At 47.3% G+C, this 21,874-nt stretch overlaps 1 protein-coding gene across 1 annotated transcript in view; it reads left to right on the top strand.

Moving 5' to 3' along the window:
- Positions 1 to 21,874, top strand: part of LOC141052981 (uncharacterized) — a 98,954-nt gene that overhangs the window by 24,526 nt on the left and 52,554 nt on the right. The window lies entirely within an intron of this gene.

The following is a 21,874-nucleotide window of genomic DNA, read 5'->3' as shown; positions in this document are numbered from 1 at the left end:
GTGATCGCATATGGAAGTCGCTCACTCCATGACTCCGAGCGTAACCCTGACAATTACAGTTCTTTTAAGCTCGAGCTCCTCGCAGTGGTGTGGGCTATGATGGAGAGATTCGCAGAGTACCTAGCGGGCTCCAAGGTGGTAGTGCAAACTGACAACCCGCTGGCTCATTTGGAAAACGCCAAATTGGGGGCTCTGGAACAGCGATGGGTAGCCCGGATGGTGAAGTACAATTATAAGATTATCTACAAAAGAGAGGCCGAGAATGTCCATGCAGACGCCCTCTCCAGGATACGACATACAACTCCAGGACAGAATCGAGATGAAGAATTAGAAGGAGAGGAAATACCGTTTGCTCTCACTGCTGCCGTGCTCACAACTGACAATAAAAAAATATCTTCCTCTGAGACCCCAAGGGGCATATTAGAACAATCCTGAGATAAGTGGATACAACAGCAACAAGAAGAAGAAGAGGTTGGCCTTCTCAGGACATGGGTCGCCGCTGGGCAATTACCCCCTGACTCTCAATAGCAAAATTTGACCTGTTGCTTATGCTGCGACAATGGGAGAGGTTGGTTATCCGAAAGGGATTATTGTATCGTAAAATAACATCACAAACAACCTCAATGACGGTTTGGCAGGTGGTTACGCCAAAAGCCCAACTTCACGTACTGGCTCGGGAGGCTCACGAAAAAGGGGCCCATTTCGAAACAAAAAAACTTTGCAATGGCTGCAACAGAAAGCTTACCACCCGCGTTTGCTGGCTGTTGTGGACGAAATTTGCCAGACCTGCCGCTTGTGTGAACTAGCCAAACCACCCTCTCAGCGAGCCGCAACACAGACTATTGTGACCTCAGCGCCCCTTGAACTCCTGACGGTGGATTATCTGACCACTGGGCCCGCATTTCAGGGATTCGAACACTGTCTCGTTATGTTAGATCATTTCACCAAGTTCACTGTGGTCACCCCCACTCGGGATCAGACCGCAGAGTCAGCTGCCTCCGCCATTTGTAGAAACTTTATACAAGTATACGGCTGTCCTCAATGAATACATTCTGATCAGGGAGCATGTTTTTTGGGAAAAGTCATGGAAGAACTACATCACCTCTATGGAATTGACAAATCCCGGACCACACCGTATCACCCGCAAGGGAATGGGGCTTGTGAACAATTTAATCGGACATTGATTCAGATGTTGCGCACTCTGGAGAGTGACAAGAAGGCCCGTTAGCTCGAATATGTTTCCAAATTAGTTTGGGTCTATAATAATAGGGTACATCGAGTGACTGGCTATACCCCTTATTCCCTGTTGTTTGGGCGAGAAGGAAAAGGAATCACGGAGGTGGAGTTAGACCCCGAAGAGCCTCAGTCCTGGACTGGAGTGTCGTCTTGGGTCCGAAATCATCGCCATCGGCTGCAAACTCTTCACCGAATTGTACTCACGAAGTTCCGAGACTGGGAGCACCCAGAGAAAAATGCAACCCCGCCTCCTCACCTCCAAAGCGGGGACCGGGTGCTTGTACAAGATCAACGCCCCCAGAACAAACTGGAGCCGCGTTGGAAAGAAAGTTCTTATCGGGTCTTACGCCATATCCATCCGGACGGACCGGTGTGCGAAATACGACCCGAGGAGGATGAAACACTGCCCACTCGTGTTGTGCATCGTAATATGTTACGCCCATGTACTTCCTCCGACCTGAAGCAACCGGAGCCTATCCCGTCGACATCTGAACCGTCTTCCGTATGTTGGGACCCGGACGACGACGAAGATTGTCTCCCAGGACCCAGAGGCCCTCCACTCAGTAATGAATCATCTGACACAATTAGCCCGCCCGCACCAACCAGCCCACCGATGTCCACCACCCCAGACGACTCTACCTCAGTCGAACTTAGACGCTCCTAGCGGTCAACAGCCGGTAAACCTCCTGAACGATATGAGCAAGATCAATTCATATGGCATCGAACATTGAAACCTCTACAGACCGAGCTCAGTAGACTAAGGCCCTCGCCCGAGGACTGGCGAGCTTACAGGGTTGGGGAGTGTGGGGAGGACTCCCAGACAGTGAAAAGACAGGTACCCAGGGTACCGCCATCAGGGTTCCTGAGGGAACGATACTGGGAGGACAATAAAGGGAGAGACTTGACTGAAGTTGTCAGGGAAACAGGGGGCGGGGCAAGCTTAAAAGGAGCAGGGGGCACGCTGAAGTGGCAGTTGACAGAGAGCAGGACAACAGACAGGAAGCCGTGTGAGACAGAGAGGACCGAGGGAGCAGATGGTGTGTTGTGGAGAGACCGACAGGGGCCTGTGAAAGGAAAGCTGCAGACTCACCGACTAGTGACACGTGAGAGACTTGCACCGGCGGCCGCTCCCCGCATACGGTCCCATACAGCGACTCCCGCTGTTTCCCACCATGTTGTGACAAGGCGGCTACCTCGGGCGACCGCTGCGACGACAGACTATTCCTTTACAGCGGTCAGGACACTGCCCCCCTGCCTTCTCCCACAGCTGCGGCCCTGTCATCACCAGCCCCAGGGGGCGCCACCTCGCTACAGGCGGTAGTAGAGGCCCCCGTCCGGTTTGCTAAGGGACCCTGAGCAGAGGTTGGTGAATGGTTATATTTAGAGACTGCGTCATCACCGCGCCCCATCAGCACCGTTTCTTCAGGGCCTGTTGTGCCCCACCGGCATCGCTTCTTCAGGGCCTGTTGCGCCCCACAGACACCATTTCTTCAGGGCCTGTTGCGCCCCACCAGCATCGCTTCTTCAGGGCCTGTTGCACCCCACCGACATCGTTTCTTCAGGGCCTGTTGCGCCCCACCGGCATCATTTCTTCAGGGCCTGTTGCGCCCCACCGTCATCGTTTCTTCAGGGCCTGTTGCGCCCCACCAGCATCGCTTCTTAGGGCCTGTTGCGCCACACCATCATCGTTTCTTCAAGGGCCTGTCGAGCCCTGTTTCATCCCGGAGTATCGAGGCGTCAAGGCAGCCGCATCAGCGACCTCTACGCGGCCACGCCTGTGATCCTGACAGACCCCTGGGAGGATAAGTGTACTATAGGAGATAAGGACCCCCAGTTTGGTCATACTTGGCCTATAGCATCTGGGCCAACCGGGTTAGTCACATTTACCACAAGAAAGTTGTTAGGTTTGTTGAATTCCTGCATGGACTGGTGTTTTGTTCATATTTTTTGTTTGCTCAATATAGCCCCAGCGGCTACAGTTTATAAAAGTTACTTTCACAAACCACACCCAGTCTCGTGACTCATCACTGCATCCTGCTAGAACCCTACAGGGAGATAGGAACCCAGGAGGGGAATATCCGGTGAGAGAGGGGATAAATAGGACTGGTTGGGGTTCCAGGCAGGCTAGCCCCGAGAGGAGCTCGGTAGAAGACGGTGAACAGAGAAGACCTTGACCAGGGGACTGCCAGCAAAGAGACAGTCAGGGGGTTGGCCCTGACCCGACGGACTGCAGGACAGACGAGGCCCCGGGGGTACCAATTGGACGACGACCTCGTGCAGGTGAAGTGCTGGCGGTAGACTGGTCTAGGACAGCCCCAGCGAAAGATCCGTGAAGGACGTAACTTCGACTGGAAGAAAGGTGCAGGTACCCGGGCCTGGAGATGGAGAACTGTAAAGAAGCTGCGGTGCGTGGTTGTGGTCGTCAGGAGGACGGCGAATAAAATCCGGAACTGTTATAACTGAACTCTGCCTTTCTCTGGTCCTTGCTTCGCCTGGTGTCTGTCGTCCGGACGTGGTAAGCGGTGGACCACCCTCCAATCCCGGCCCCTGCCACACACACATGGCTCCATCACATCCACATCAGACTAATATTGCTCCACCCTGTCCACACATGGCTCTGCCCCATCCACATCACACGAACAATGCTCCACCCTGTCTACACATGGCTCCACCACATCCACATTACACTTACAATGCTACACTCTGTCCACACATGGCTCCGCCCCATCTACATCACACTAACAATGCTCCACCCTGTCTACACATGGCTCCACCACATCTGCATTACACTTACAATGCTACACCCTGTCCACACATGGCTCCACCACATCCACATTACACTAACAAAGCTCCACCCTGTCCACACATGGCTCCGCCCCATCTACATTACACTAACAATGCTCCACCCTGTCTACACATGGCTCCACCACATCCACATTACACTTACAATGCTACACCCTGTCTACACATGGCTCCACCACATCCACATTACACTAACAATGCTCCACCCTGTCTACACATGGCTCCACCACATCCACATTACACTTACAATGCTACACCCTGTCCACACATGGCTCCACCACATCCACATTACACTTACAATGCTACACCCTGTCTACACATGGCTCCGTCCCATCTACATTACACTAACAATGCTCCACCCTGTCTACACATGGCTCCACCACATCCACATTACACTTACAATGCTACACCCTGTCCACACATGGCTCCACCACATCCACATTACACTAACAATGCTCCACCCTGTCCACACATGGCTCCGCCCCATCTACATCACACTAACAATGCTCCACCCTGTCCACACATGGCTCCACCACATTCACATTACACTTACAATGCTACACCCTGTCCACACATGGCTCCGTCCCATCTACATCACACTAACAATGCTCCACCCTGTCCACACATGGCTCTGCCCCATCCATGTCAAACTGTCAATGCTCCACCCTGTCCACACATGGCTCCGCCCCATCCACTTCACACTATCAATGCTCAACCCTGTCCACACATGGCTCCGCCCCATGCACATCACACTATCAATGCTCCACCCTGTCCACACATGGCTCCGCCCCATCCACATCACACTATCAATGCTCCACCTTGTCCACATGTGTCCACCCCATCCATCTTGTACACACACGGCTCCACCCAGTTCATGAATGGCTCCTCCATGGTCTCCTTGCACACACACGGTTCTGCCCCATCCACTTCACAAACAAATTGCTCCTCTCCATCCACCTCACACACGGCTTTTTTTTTTTTTAGTGTTTTTCTGTGTTTCTATTTGCTAATGAGCACAGTGTGTATGGTCACCTACATATCACTTTACCACTAGAGGTTTGTGGGTCCTTGTTTGGATCTCTTGTGTTAATACACTGCGGGTGTGGCCCCCCGGAGCTGTGCACCTTTACCCACCCAGCTTACCCCAGACTGGTGTTAATCACAGTCAGACATGGCTCCTATCTCTTCTCCTGCCAATATGAGGCCTTGGTAAGCACAGAGAGGTGAGTCACTGGGGTCCGGCACCTTCCACATTGGACACAGCTTGTGGTGGTCAGACGGGTCTATCACCCCAAAAATATTACCCAAGTCCCTCATGTGTTATACGTGTATAGTAATAGTGGCGGTCATGTGTTCATTATTCGCAGTGTGCTGACACACCGTGTGTATATGGCTGTATATTGGCCGCAGCGTATTTGCACCTGTACAGATAAGGCCACATGCACACAGTGAGTATTTGGGGAGTTTTCTACCTCAGTATTTGTAAGCCAAAACCAGGAGTGGGACAGTCAGAGGAAAAGTGTAATAGAAACACGTCACCACTTCTGTATTTATTACAATGTATAAATATATGCGGGGACAGTACAAAGACTTTTCTAATGATCTTTTTACTCTTAGACCTGTGACGGGGACAAGGGGGCATCCTCTACGTCTGGAGGAAAGAAGGTTTAAGCATAATCACAGACGCGAATTCTTTACTGTAAGAGCAGTGAGACTATGGAACTCTCTGCCATATGATGTTGTAATCAGTGATTCCCTACTAAAATTTAAGAAGGGACTGGATGCCTTTCTTGAAAGTATAATATTACAGGGTATATACACTAGTTTCCTTAATATTGCGTTGATCCAGGGAGCTAGTCTGATTGCCGTATGTGGAGTCGGGAAGGAATTTTTTTCCCCAATGTGAAGCTTACTGTTTGCCACATGGGTTTTTTTTGCCTTCCTCTGAATCAACATGTTAGGATAGGATATGGGATGGACTTAAAATCTTACTTCAACCTTAATAACTATGTTACCCATTCCTGGTTGTGGCCTACAAATACTGAGGTAAAAAACTTGCCGAATATTCATCGTGTGAATAAGGCCTCATAGTGCGGGGAGCGGGCTCTGAGCTTTCTTGTATCGATCACATGACACAATCCCAGGTCCTGTGCGCACAGAGCAGCCATATATGTGGAGTGCGGCTCTGCAGGTGGAGGTAGGTGCTGGAGATTCCCCATTACTGGGTGCAGGGGCATCAACACCTTTTGTACTGAGACAATTGAGCGTATTTTTGTGTTGCCATTATTTAAGAATAATATCTTTTATTTTTATCTTTTATTTTGTTCCTATTCATTTGAGCCAATTAAGATTGACATGAAAAAGGAAACACGTATTACTCACATAGTACAGCGCCGCTTTCTTGGCCCCCACACACAGTATATTTCCATAGTAAAGCCATGCCCGCACATAGTATAATTTTGCCACAGTACTGCCATCCCCCCACACACAGTATAATGTTCCCCCAGTACTGCCATCCCCCTCACACAGTATAATGTTCCCCCAGTACCGCCATCCCCCCATACACAGTATAATGTTCCCCCAGTACCGCCATCCCCCACACACAGTATAATGTTCCCCCAGTACCGCCATCCCCCCACACAGTATAATGTTCCTACAGTACCACCATCTCCCCCCACACAGTATAATGTTCCCCCAGTACTGAAATCCCCCCACACAGTATAATGTTCCCCCAGTACTGCCATCCCCCACACACAGTATAATGTTCCCCCAGTACCGCCATCCCCCACACACAGTATAATATTCCCCCAGTACTGCCATCCCCCACACACAGTATAATGTTCTCCAGTACCGCCATCCCCCCATACACAGTATAATGTTCCCCCAGTACCGCCATCCCCCCACACACAGTATAATGTTCCCACAGTACCGCCATCCCCCCACACAGTATAATGTTCCCCCAGTACCGCCATCCCCCCACACACCGTATAATGTTCCCCTAGTACCGCCATCCCCTCACACAGTATAATGTTCCCCCAGTACCACCATCCCCCCACACACAATATAATGTTCCCCCAGTACCGCCATCCCCCACACACAGTATAATGTTCCCCCAGTACCGCCATCCCCCCACACAGTATAATGTTCCTACAGTACCACCATCTCCCCCCACACAGTATAATGTTCCCCCAGTACTGAAATCCCCCACACAGTATAATGTTCCCCCAGTACTGCCATCCCCCACACACAGTATATTGTTCCCCAGTACCGCCATCCCCCCATACACAGTATAATGTTCCCACAGTACCGCCATCCCCCCATACACAGTATAATGTTCCCCCAGTACCGCCATCCCCCCACACACAGTATAATGTTCCCCTAGTACCGCCATCCCCCCATACACTGTATAATGTTCCCCCAGTACCGCCATCCCCCCACACACAGTATAATGTTCCCCCAGTACCGCCATCCCCCCACACACAGTATAATGTTCCCCTAGTACCGCCATCCCCCCACACAGTATAATGTTCCCCCAGTACCACCATCCCCCCACACACAGTATAATGTTCCCCTAGTACCGCCATCCCCCCACACACAGTATAATGGTCCCACAGTACCACCATCCCCCCACACACAGTATAAGGCCGGGGTCACACTGGCGAGGAATACGGGAGAGTGAGAGGCGCAAAAAGCACGCATTAGACATGGACCAATGATTTTCTATGGGGTCACTCGCACCAGCCGTATATTTCTCCTCAGTATCCTACGCTCTGTGCCACTCGCAGCATGCTGCGATTGTCAGCGTACTACGGCCGTAGTACGCCAATGCAAGTCTATGGGTGCGCAAAAAATACGGATTACACACGGACCACACGTGTGACTTGCGAGAAATACGCACCAGGTGTCTTTTAGCAAAGCCGGCAATTCAGTGCGCTATACAGTAAACTCACACTGACAGGGTTAATAAAGAAATGAAAGAATAGATATAGACACATAGAATGCATATATATATATATATATGCATTCTATGTGTCTATATCTATTCTTTCATTTCTTTATTAAAACTGTCATAGGGCTCCATTATATGTCCATTTTGCAAGCCTGCGAGAAAATCTCGGTATAGGGATGCCATACGGATTACATACGGATGCTGACATGCGCAAAATACGAGACCACACCTTGATTACGGATGACATACGGAGCACTGTTTAGGGGTCTGTCATCCGTATTACGCATGTAAAATACTGACCGTATTTTGCGCAGGTTAGTGTGACTCCAGCCTAATGGTCCCCCATTACCCAGTATCAGCCCTTGGTTTATGCAGGACTGTGCTGGTTCTCATCATCCTGGATGAGGTGAATATTCCTACAATTCCTCCTTGCCCCATGCGCACAGTTTAATATGAGTATAAATCAGCTGTCGTGCAGGGAATAATGTCGGCTCATCGCCGGACCCCACATCAAAGTTGGGGACGTAGCATATGAAGTAAAGAGAGGTCATGTCATGAAGGGGTTAAAATTGCACACAAAAAGGCTTGTATAGGGCGCTGGTCACACATAGGTGGCGCAGTGTGTCTGGCTTACAACCTATTAGTGACACCCATACTATTAGATTAGGCGACTGCCCAGCGCTATATAAGTGCACCCCATGAGGACAGACACCCGAGTTTACAAGGCCAACATTGATGGGCTCGGCTGCACCCGGAATAAAATTATCGTGCAAAAACCTAAATACAATATATATATATGAGGTATTGGTAGGTTGTTACTCCTAAGGCCTGTTTCACACTTCCGTTTGTGACTATCAGTCAAGATCTGCCGATTTAAAATCAGCGGCCCGGACGGACCATGTAACGCTTTTTTTGGTGTCCGGATCCACTATTTCCGGATTTAAACTGCATTTCTGTCTGGCTGCTGGGGAAAAAAAAAATCTCTCGCCCTCTCTCCCTTCAGCGGATCTGTACATCCGCTGACCCCCGTTTCTGTCACTCCGCCTGCGGATCCGTTTTCCGCTATTTTGGCGGATTTTAACTGACAGAAAAAACTGAAGTGTGAAACAGGCCTAAGCAATCCCCCTCCATGAGTCGGCAGGCTGGGAGTGGTTGTCTCCTCAGTATTTTGCTCCTGTGTTGCCGCCATCTTTATTATATGGCTTTGCTGCATCTTGTGCATTAGTTCTGAGATCTCGGCAGGTAAATGCTGTTTTCCTTTGTTGCTGCGTTAATTCTTGAATTTTGGGGGAATGTTAATTCCTCTTTTTGTGTCTTTTCCTCTAATGTTGGTGCAGATGTGAAGCAGCGTATTTAATAGCACAGAACAGCTTGGCTTCTGCACTAACAATACAGCGGTGGATTTTATTTTTCAGTCTTCACATAGGAATCTATAGAGAAAATGCCCCAGAACTGCACAGGTCAGCGGCGTCTCTAGACGAAGCAATGCAGGAATTTTCATGGAATCACACCCACTTTGCTTAGACAATTAGGCCGTGTTCACATGTAGTGTAAATGTTGCTTTTTTTCTGCTGCTTTTTTGTACAAACATTCTGCTGCATTTATCTGTCCAAGGCAAGTGGATGTGATTTCATGAAAGCTTCTCCCACTGTGTGTGGCATCCCAGGAGTCCAGTTGCCACAGTGGCGTTGCCTCCCTTCGCAAGGAGGGGTTCCTTTACCAGGTGTCAGTAGGAGAGAAGTCGAGCAGAACCTGGCGAGTGGTGCTGTGATTAAACTCGCGCCAGAGCTGAGCGCCAGGAACCGGATACCGGAGTCCGTGGTTGGGCGAGTACTGATGTCCCGGCAGTTATCCTGGCCCTATCTAATACCTGGCGGCACAGCAGAATACCAGAGCCTGGAGCCGACACAAAGGAGCATCACCTGTGATAGGCTCGAGCTGCCTGCCATGCAGGCAATAGTTTGTTTTTTAAAAACAGAGAGACAGCAGCAGGAGTGTGAGCTGTTAGGCAGCAAGGAAAAAGGGAGGACAGCGCAGAAGGAAGGCCTCCGTACCTACCTGGACATGTGTATCCAAAATTGCTTCCAGACTGCCCAGCTCTCCATTATGATCTTTTACCAGTGCCCCAGTCTGTACTATCAACCATCAAGTAAAGGAAAACTTCAGCCCTTGTGTCCTCCAGTGATCTCTTGCGCCCTGAGTCCTGCACCACAACGTACACGAAGCCTTTCAAAAACGGAACTGGTAGCCCTGGGGCCCATCTCCACCTGTGGGGAGCTGAACCATCCCAGCTGCATCACCATCAATCCCAGCGGTCTCCTTTAGCAGCGTCTGCCATCTGTTGTCGAACACCACAGGTCGCGCCACGTTAAATCCCATATACCGTGCATATGTCCCATTTTACTGCACAGCCAGGGCCACTGAGTCGACTTTCCCAAGGAACTGTCTGACCTGGTTCCAAGAACCCCAACGGCCCTGGTGGGTGTGTCATGTGCAATTTTTGTGTTTTGTTTCTCTGTAGAGCAGATCTGGGCAAAGTGCAGCCCACTAACCGAGACAGCTGAAGGGCTGACATGTGGGTCTCCCCGTGTCCTCGCCCCCTGCAGCCCATGTCCCAATATCACCAATATCTACATCTGCAGGATGCAGACAGCAGTGGATCCATTGGTGGAGGATGGAGCCACCAGTTCCTACTTCTACCAATAAGCATGTGCAACTCAGACAGATGACGTGATGATGTCACTACATCACATCTGCTGTGTGGAGACCCAGAGCACCAGAGACCAGAGCAGAGCATAGGGGGAACAGGAGAGAGGCGAGTATGTGTGCCTGTTTATAGAGATGCTACATGAGGTCATGTACTGTATATAGAGATGCTATATGAGGTCATTTACTGTATATAGAGATGCTATATGAGGTCATGTACTGTATATAGAGATGCTATATGAGGTCTTGTACTGTATATAGATGCTATATGGGGTCATGTACTGTACATAGAGATGCTATATGGGGTCATGCACTGTATATAGAGATGCTATATGAGGTCATGTACTGTATATAGATGCTATAGGAGGTCATGTACTGTATATAGAGATGCTATATGAGGTCATGTACTGTATATAGAGATGCTATATGAGGTCTTGTACTGTATATAGAGATACTATATGAGGTCTTGTACTGTACATAGAGATACTACAAGGTCATGTACTGTATATAGAGATACTATGAGGTCTTGTACTGTACATAGAGATGCTATATGAGGTCATGTACTGTATATAGAGATGCTATGAGGTCATGTACTGTATATAGAGATACTATATGAGGTCTTGTACTGTATATAGAGATGCTATATGAGGTCGTGTACTGTATATAGTGATGCTATATGAGGTTGTGTACTTTATGTAAAGATGCTGTAGGAGGTCTTGTACTGTGTATAGAGATGCTGTAGGAGGTCTTGTACTGTGTATAGAGATGCTAGAGAGGGGGCCGTGTTCTGTGTATAGAGATGCTAGAGAGGGGGCCGTGTACTGTGTATAGAGATGCTAGAGAGGGGGCCGTGTACTGTGTATAGAGATGCTAGACAGGGGGCCGTGTACTGTGTATAGAGATGCTAGACAGGGGGCCGTGTACTGTGTATAGAGATGCTAGACAGGGGGCCGTGTACTGTGTATAGAGATGCTAGACAGGGGGCCGTGTACTGTGTATAGCGATGCTAGACAGGGGGCCGTGTACTGTATATAGGGGGTTGTTTGTCTCATACTGTTTATAGGTGGGTTGAAGCTTTGTGGGGGCTCATGCTGTATATAGGGGGGGCTGTGGCTGTGCGGGGGCTCATACTGAACATAACGAGCTGTGTGTGGGTTTATACTATATATGGGGGATATGAATTCTGCTCAATAATAAGTGATACTATTAATATATAATTACTAGCTTGGCCTGTGCGAAATTTTCGCACATTGGTCGTCGGGGGTGCAGGCAATTTCAGAAAAAGGAAGCTGGTCAAGTGTAAATGTATTTCATGAGATGATGAACACAGACAGGTGTTTATATATGTAGATTGGTAATACAATAAATTGGTTTAGGTAGAGGCCAAAAAATGTCTTCCAGTTGAGGTGCCACCTGCAGGTCATTGTGTTTTTCTGCAGGTTTATGAAAATGAATGTTTAAACTGTATTTAGTGATAAAATCATGAATGTGTGGTTTGTTTCGCTCTTTTCTTGCTGAAGGGAGCAAGTTTACCTTTCAAATGGTGTATCATTTGTGTGTGTGGGGCGAAGTATCAGTGAAAAAGCAGTGCATGTATACAAATGTGTTTGCATATGTGACTCACCTGCAGTAAAGTGTGCAATCCTCCGATGCGCCTGAAATAGGCTGCCAAGCACTTGAGCAAGCTGGAAAAACCCCACGGCAAATTTTTGGATTTGCTTGTGATGTCTGTAAGCAGCTTTGTGGCAGTGTGCTTTTGGGGTAGTGTACTGCCACCTGCAGGTAATTTGACCTTTCAAATGGTGTATCATTTGTGTGGGTGGAGTTTGAACGGAGCAAGTGCGCAATTCAATAGGCAGTGCATGTTTACAAATGTGTTTGCTTATGTACCTCACCTGCAGTGAAGTGTGCAATCCTCCAATTTGGCTAAAATAGGCTGGGCAAGCAGTTTGGCAAGCTGGAAATCCCCCAAGGCAAATGTTTGGATTTGTTTGTGATGTCTGGTTGTGTGCTTTGGGGTACTGTGCCACCTGCAGGTCATTTTTCCTTACTGCAGGTTTATGAAAATTAATGTTTTAACTGCAAGGGGGCTAGTTTACCTTTCAAATGGTGTATCATTTGTGTGTGGGTGCAGTATGAACAGAGATACAAAGTAATCAGCCAAAAACATTGTTTAGAAATAATAGAATAGATAAGTAATATGTTAATATTACTAAAGAACAGAATTAATTTCAGCCTATTGCTTTGGCCTTCAACAATCAGTCTCTCATGTGGCCCCTTGGGGAAACTAATTGCCCCCCCCCCCCCCCCCGCTCTATAGACTTCTATGTGGAGTTAAAAAAAAAAATGTAAGAAAACGCAGACCCAAAGCTTTTCTGTACATTAAAAAGCACATTAAAAACACTGCTTTAAATTTGCACCAAAAAAGCATCAAATAGGAGGAAAGGCATAAAATTATTAATCAGAGCAGATTGTTATTGTGTAGTTTGGTGCGGATCCTACGGAAAACAAAAAACACAGCATTTGAACATGGCCTTACAACAGACACCAAAAAGCTAGACGTCGTACAGTGGTGATACATGAAGATGAGAAAGTTCTGACTGCTGTGCCTGTGAAGGAACAAAAAATAATCCACAGGTTGCAGCCACATGGTTTGTCCCTCTTTCTGGTCTATAAAAGTTGGGAGGTATGGTCACGGCTGGTTTTAGACAAAGTGGGGTACTAGGCAAGTGTGGAATGAACACAAATGTAATAAACTGCAGATTCTGAAGGTGTCACCACGGATCCGAGACAGACCAAGAGTTAAAGGTTAATTTACAGGGATTTTTCTCTCCGTGCAGGGAGGAGCAGTAAGGGGCTTAAATGTGACAGTGTAAAACAGCACAATGGAACTGAAGAAGACAATAAAACAGTGATGCAGCGTTGAAACGGTTAAACTAAGATAATTATAACTTAGCAGTCCTGGGAAAGCTTGACTGAAGAGTCTACTTCTCCCACGTTGGCACAGACAACAGCGGCACATGCAGTCTCTAAAGTCTCTATTCTGAATGAAGCTGGGACCTCCAGGGGTTAAAGCAGGGAGACAATGCAAACCTGAGGCTCCCCTGCTCTGAGTCTCTGTATGATGCCCTGTCTGTCTCTCTGCAGGAACGATGCTGCGCACAATATGAAGTCTCTTTAACACACTCTGGGACTCCGGCTTGTCACTACGGTTCCTGGGACTGCACGCTCGTGTAACTGTCTCTGCACTGTCATAGGGGAAGTCTCCTCTAGTCACAGAGGCTACCGAGTCCACGTACTCACATACGGCACTCTTTGTCCTTCAGTCTCTGTCCTTTGACAGGGAGTTCTCTCTCTCTCTCTCTCTGGGAGCGCGTGCTGCTGCCTGAACTTTGTGCCGCACGCTCTGCTTTCGCGCCCTCACCCTGCACAGCTTCCTGTTCACCACTCTTTCCCTTTGGTCACTGTCCCCCACGGTCACTTGGTTCAGTCGGTACAAGCCAGAAAGTGTTTCCCCTGGCAACCCTGCTGTCTGGCTAGGTGGTTCCGGACATGGAGCATGAGAGGTAACCCCTTTTTGGCTCTTCTTCCTCTTCACATCCTTACACAAACACACACATGTGTATATGGAGCGCCCGCCAGGGCTATCGGGGTACTTGGCACCGGGCCCGTTGCTCTCAAAGGGAGTTGTCACAGAAGCCACGACCCGGTCCGTGGCCCTGGGGCTCCATGGCAAAAGTGGGTGAAAGAACAATGAAATAGAATAGTTTGTGACGCCACCTGTGGTGTTCGGCAAGGAGGATGTTAAGCCGACGCTGCATGCAGATCCTCTGGGGCTGGTGGTGTGTTGCAGCCAAGATGGTGAAGCTCCCCACAGGTGGAGCTGTAGTCCCAGGGCAGTGTAGATGTAGGGGTAGCTGAGAGGCGCAGGCAGTGTAGAAGCTAGTACCCAGATGTAGCGGTACCAGGTGTGTTGGCGCAGGAATGACTGGAGAACACCAGGGCTTGTAGTTCCAAAGCTTTGCTCATAGTCTGTAGTACACACAGGTGCCTGCCTCCGTGCTGTGTCCTCCGGGTCAGGGAATCAGTCGACCTCCAGGCAAGATAGGACGCTCCCTTCCAACACTCCGCCAACATGTGCCTTTCTGAACATCTCCTCTATAGCATCTTTAAGTGTGAAGATCTCCTAGTACTGAGTTACACTGGAGTTCCTCCTGACAGATGTACCCAAGAACTATACTTGTACGGCAGACAGCTGTAGCCTGCTTCGGGGACTCCTTACTCCTAAGTCCCGGCTCACTATCCAAGTTGCTGTTGTGCCCCAAGTCTGAGATGGGAGTAGTGCATTTACAGCCCACTACTCCACTGGTGTCTGCTGCAGAACCATTAGTGTCAATACAACCTCGGGGACCGGGCCCCGGCCTTGTGCTTAGAACTTCTAGGCAGAGTTCTCTTCTAACCCACGTCCTCTGTTCCCTTTTACTCCTACATTCCGTACTAGTCTTTCCAGGGCAGTGTAGATTGGTGTTGGGGACGAGGGTGCAGTGTCTGGCACGAGGATGTAGCAGTGCCGGAGAGTTTGTAGGAAGAAGGCAAGGACACAACAGGGTGCAGTTTCTTTACCTTTACTTGGCAAATGCAGTCCAGGGTCCCGATTACAGATGGCACAAGAGCAGGCTAGCCTGGAAGCAACTCAGGAATCTCTCTATGCAGACAGGTTGTGTAGTCTCCTTCTTAGCGCGTAGTTGAGGTACATGCAGTACTGTGTAACACTGAAGTTCCTCCTTCTTATCTTCTCTTAGAACTACATCGTATGGCAGACAGCTGTAGCCCTCTATCTCTCTTGGCTCACCCGTCGCTGTTGTGCCTCTGAGTCTTAGGTGGAAATAGAGCATTTACAGCTTCCTACGCCTCTGGTTTCTAATGCAGGACCTTCAGTATCCATGCAACCGTGGAGACCAGGCTCCAGATCTTGCACTATCATAGGAGGGAGCTCTCTATCCTCAGCTCAACCTCCAGCTTCTCTCCACACGTCTACACACTTCGGCCTCCTCACACTATCTTCCCACTCCCCTTCCTGGCCCTCAGAGAGCACTCCTCCACCAATTCTGCTGGCCCGGAGTGATAACTGTGTTGCATGACATGGTTAACTGCTAGAGAGACCCTTCATTGCTTCCAAGCCTGACATCACCCTCCCTGGAGGAAGGCAATGCCACTGTGGCGACCATACTCCTGGGGGCGCCACAGTTGTCCTTGGTGAGATTTCAACCAAGGACTCCAAGGACTGCAAGGCTGCCGTGCTAACCACTTAGCCACCGTGCTGCCCTAATGGAATGGAAAATTCTAAGAAAAAGGAGACTTTGTGCATCCAAAGACTCTCATCTGGTCAAAGTCAACCATTGCTCAGTCTTAGTAAAAAAAAGAATGCTTATGGAGACACAGATGATAACTACAGAAAAACAACTATATTCTGAAAAAAAAAAGATTTTAACCATTTCTTTTACACCCATCAATTCCAATAACAAGTCCACCAAAATCTGTGTTTCCAATTGCCCCTGCTACCTGCTGAGCCCCACAGTGTACCTAAACTGCAGTTACCATACATGTTTGGCACTACTGTAGTGAGTATATCAGTGTTATATATTTAACTCTGAAACGCTGCTTCATTCCGCTTCCCTTGAGTGACAGGACTCTACCTATACAGGCATGCAGAAAGAGACCTGTCACTCCAGGGCAGTGAGAAGCCACAAGGGATCCGTCTGTCTAATTGGTCTCCAGTGCTGATCTGTCCCAGGAGCAGTGTGAGGGATCTGTACGGTGGAGCATAGTGTGTGGGGACAGTATGAGGGGACAGTGTAAATATTGGAAAGGGTTTGGGGACCAGGGACCCACCTATAATGAGGCCAGTTGAGTATTTGGCCTCAGGTGGCAGGGAGACAGAGGGCGGCAGCCGCCTTGCAGTCAGATAACATGGATCCCACAATCCTGTTTGTCAGTATGAGTCACTGTGTGAGAAGATAACAGAGAAGAGCTGCAGGACTCAGGAGGGAGGACAGAGGAGGAGGCTGCCTGACTACTTTCACTTTCAATATAAACTGCAGTTGGTTCTGCCTCCTCCACCCGCTCCAGCCCTGAAAATGTGATCGGCCATCTACCACTCTGAAGCAAGTGACTGTGACTGTGTTCATCACATACCTGACCTTCAAAATGCTCCCTCTTCTCTTCCCCTGGGGCAGCACCGGGCGTGCTCTCCTCTGTAGTGATGAGTCCTCATGGTTGTGTTACCTTACGCACCATGCCCTCAAAGTCTGCACTGGCAGCTTTGTGAAGGGACAGACTTCTCACAGGACATGGTGACCAAGCACAACACCAGCTCCTGCCCTCAATGCAACTTCAGGTAACTTTTCAGCTCACATACTGGCTGCTTTATGTAGGGTACAGTGAGGTGTGTGTGCAATAATTTTTCATTCTTTCATTTCAGCCATTTGTGGTAAATTAAAAAAAGTTCATTTTTTTTCTCATTAATGGACACCCTGAAAAAAAACAAATGTAGAAATTTTTGCAAATTTACTAAAAAAGAAAAACTGAAATATCATATTGCTGAAAAAACTGAAACCAAAATGGAATTTCCTGGGGAATATGTTAAGTAACATACTTTCCAGGGTAATGATTTGTATGTAAGGCAAAATAAATAACCACCCAAAAAAATGTTCCTCCACCACTTGGGGTATGTTCACACAAAGCGTTTTTGATGCGTTTTTCAACTTTAGCATTGCTTTTGACCAATACAAATGCATTCACAGGTAAATGTCATTGTAACATTTAACAACTTTATCTGGCCATGTGGTGTGTGACACATCATCAGACACATCCTGTTTCATTTATGAAGGAGGAACTCTGAAAGTTACAAAGCCTATTTTTATAGGGGCATCAGGCTGCATTTAATATTCTTAATGGGCCATCAGCTGACTATGCTTTGCTGTACCCATTATTAAACAGTGGGTATCCTATACTGTTATTGCCTATGCAGTGAGTGGCTGGGCTGCCAAAAATTAGGACACACCCCAATACCCCTTTGATGAGACTTACTGGAGGACTTAATGAAAAAATGTTTCCATTGTAAGAAAGTTGGTCTCCCATACAGTTTGCCCATGAAGTGAATGCAAGATCTGCCCCACCACAAACTTACACGCACCCCACTAACTCTTTGAACCAACGTACTGCATGGCCACATGAAACCAAAGTTCCCATTATTATAAATTTGATAGTCCCATACTGTTTGCCAATGTATTTATTGCAAGGCCTGGCCTGCCCCAAAGCTACACGCACCCCAATAACCCTTTGAATGGACGTAGTGGATGGCCACAGGAAGCCAAACTTCCCACTATTAGGAAGTTGGTACTACCATATTGTTTGACTATGCAGTGAATTGCAGTGTTGAGACTGAAGAACCTCCATTGGTGAATTGCAGTGGTGAGGCTAAAGAACACATGGCAATGGAGAATTGCAGTGATGAGGATGAAGAGCTAGCAGTGGAGAATTGCAGTGTTGAGCCTGGAGAACCTGCAGTGGAGAATTTCAGTTTTGAAGCTGAAGAACCTGCAGTGCAGAATCTCTGTGTTGAGGATGAAGACCCAAAAGTTGAAATTTGCATTGTTGAAGCAGCTGACCAACCCCTACAGTTCCCATTATTATGAGCTGGATCTCCCATACTGTTTGGCTATGCAGTGAATGCAAGGCCTGCCCAAATTTGCATGTACCTCAATCCCCCTTGGAAGAAACGTGGGGGAGGGCCTTGTAAAAAAAAATCCCATTATAAAAAAAGCATGTCTCCTATATTTGTAATGCTCATACACTAATTGTATGGGCTGGCAAACATTTCCCCCTGGGGGGTACACATCAACATAATGTGTATACATTTTTTTTACTGACATCAGAAACACCCATTAACACAATAAACTTGCGTTGCATCATGGACCACGGTCACCATGGTGATCTAGTGGTGCTGGATCAGGAGAAGGAGGACAACACTGACACTGGGAAAAGGTTGAAGCGTTCCAGGGGGCCGAATACTTTCGCAAGGCACTGTATGTGTGCCAGATTGCTAACAGGCAAGACTTCTGTGTCCTCTTCAAGAGGATGACTGACCATGCGCTCCTCCTCCTCCCTGTCCTCAGGCCATCCAGACTGAACAGACGGTATGACAGTTGTGCTTGTAGTACTGTCTAGAGCACATGAAAGTAGCTCCTGTTCTGCCTCCTCCTCCTCTTTCTCATTGTCACCCAATCCACTTTGGGATGAGATGAGGCTGGGCTGTGTGTAATCACCCTTTATGGTTCCTTGCTCCGTCTCATCACTCTCTGCCTGCAATGCATCCTCTTTGATTGTGAGCAGAGAGCATTTCATAACACAGAGAAGTGGGCTGGTGTCACTAATTATGGCGTCATCGCCGCTCACCATCTTGGTGGAGCCCTCAAATGTCACATTTTTTAAACCACAGATAGGTGAGCCGTGTGACGAATACACCCCACTTAAAAATATCTGTCCTGTATTTTTTTTTTTTTTCCACAATAATATTGTGTCAATAACTAAGACAGACCAAAAAAAGGTCAATGTAGGCCTGAAATGCCACAATTTTTAGACAACACATGGATGAGGCATGTGAAGGAGATGTCACACTTTCAAATATCTGGCCTGTATTTTAAACAAAAAAAAAATAGAAAAATAGTGTCACTAACTAGCCAAAGGCACAGCGAGAACAGTTCAATATAGGCCTGAAATACCACAATTTTTAGCCCACAGATAGGTGAGACGTGTGACGGAGATACCATGTGGCCTGTCTTATTTTTTTTACAGCAAAATAGTGTCACTAACTAGGGTAGAACACAGCAAAACAGCTCAATGGAGGCCTGAAATGCCACAATTTTTAGCCCACAGATAGATGAGGCATGTCAAGGAGATACCACACTTTCAAAAATCTGGCCTGTATTTTTTTTTTTTGCCAGTAAACTGTGTCAATCAGTAGGTTTAGACGCAACAAAAACAATTCTATGGAGGCCTGAAATGGCACAATTTTGACCGCAATGATATGCGATCTGTGTGGCGGACAAAATCCCGTGGATAATATCTGCCCTGTAGCCAAATATTTTTTGGCAGCAAAATGGTGTCAAGAAAATTGTATAAGACACTCCAAAAATTTTTTACAGTACCGCAAAAATGGCAGAATTTTCTGCGCACATTGATGTGATGGCTGGGATGGGCAAACCCATTTAAAATAGCTGGATTTTCACGCTGTACTATAAAGCGGATCTGGCCGTATTCTGCAGTGTCAACAAGAAAATGGAGAAAAAAAAGTGTGCTGTGGATTGCTTTTGAATAAAATAATCAAGATTAAGATGCAAAAAAAAAAATTCCTGGCCACTGATACCTGGGGCTATGTATATACCTTCAATATATGTAATTGGCAGCAGCAGGCAGTAATGGAATGGGCCTTCTTGACATATGCAATGAAGTATGCCAAATATAATAAATGCCTGCCTAGCAGTGATATCTATATACCCACATACACTCCCTGCCTATCTAGCACTACAATCTATATACCCCGTAATTAGTCCTTAGAAGGACTGTTGGTTTACCTGGATTTATAGATTCAACAATGGTATACCCACCCTAACTGATACCCAACTTATTCTGTCCCTATTGCTGCAGCAACTCTCCCTACACAGGTGATTCCAGAGCTGACTGTGACGAGCAGGGCGGTGCCTGGTCTGATATAGACTTGATGACGCTGTACGGCCAGCCAATCACTGCAATGCCACAACCAACATGGCTGCAGCATTACAGTGCATGGCAGACAATCCCTGTATGCTGATTGGTGCTCTAAAGAGCGGCAAACATGCAGGGCGGGGACCTGAACTCCCGCCTAACAATCCCAGAAATACTCGACGTTCGCCGAGTACTGCGAGTACAGCGATGCTCAGGCGAGTACCGAGCATTACCGAGTATGCTTGCTCATCACTATTTTTTGAGTTTTCCTTTTTTTTTTCCTTATCCTGTTCAAAAACCATAACTTTTTTTAAAAATAATTCTTCAATCTACAAAACTTTATCAGAAATTTGCTTTCTGTGGAAATATTTGTATTAGTTCTGAATGTAGTTCCATATAAAAATCTATTCCAGCACCTCAAAATGTAAAATCGGTCCTTATTACTTTGTTTAGAAAGTTGCACTTGTGCCGTTGTATGTTATTTTGTGAAAAACTTGTAGGAGTTTTGAATAACCTAAATATTTGAATAAGAACTTGTGACCAGCAACTTTTTTGTAATTTTCCATCCAGGACATTGGGTGAGGGCTTAGATATTTTGAATGTAATGTTTTTCCCAGTTTTTGAAATAATGCAGTGATCAAAAATGGTAATACTTGCTGTAACGGGGTCTTCTCTGCTGTAATACCTCTTACATTACCACCCCGTGTTTCAGGAGGTCCACTCTGCTTTTCCTCACTTCTGGATGAAGGACGCTGGCTCGAAAGGCTTTGTAACATGGGAACATATAAAAGATCACTGCTTCTCCACGTATTTCCAGTGTGACAATATTTTACTCACCGGTCTCAGAATATATATACATACAGAGGACAGGACAATCAATATGTGTCGGGCCAGTAGATAACAGGCTCCAATTAAGACGCCAGACGCACATTACAATAGCCGCAGGTGGCCGGCGACCCCCGATCATTTGCCATGAGATTTACAAAGGTTGGGGGAGGTCAGAAGTGGGATATCTCATTTACCTCTGCCCAGGGGTCGCAGCCAGTTGGTTGCTGCATTAGGGGTATGCATCTCACATTGCATCTCACATTGCACCTATCATACATGCATCTCCTATTCGGGGTGCTGGGGGGTTCTGTAACTCTTGCATTTCAATTTTTTTTCTCATTCAGGCATTTATGGGTTAACTAATTTTGTATTTTAATAAATTGTACTTTTTCGATACCAAATATGATTATCTGTTTATTTTCATTTTCTTCATTTTGGAAGCGGAGAAAGGGAAGTGGTTTTTTATGTATATAATGTCTGTTCTTTTCCTCAACTTTGTACTTTATTTTGTGGCCGCCCTAGGGAACTGGATCCTGTGGTCTTATACTATATACTGCATTACTATTGTATTGCAGAACATGTGTGATC

The sequence above is a fragment of the Dendrobates tinctorius genome, unplaced genomic scaffold (genome assembly GCF_039654945.1).
Source record: "Dendrobates tinctorius isolate UK_male_01 unplaced genomic scaffold, ASM3965494v1 ptg000164l, whole genome shotgun sequence".
In the NCBI taxonomy this organism is placed as follows: domain Eukaryota; kingdom Metazoa; phylum Chordata; class Amphibia; order Anura; family Dendrobatidae; genus Dendrobates; species Dendrobates tinctorius.
The sequence above is the reverse complement of the archived record's forward strand: the minus strand, read 5'-3'. Positions and strand labels throughout refer to the sequence as shown.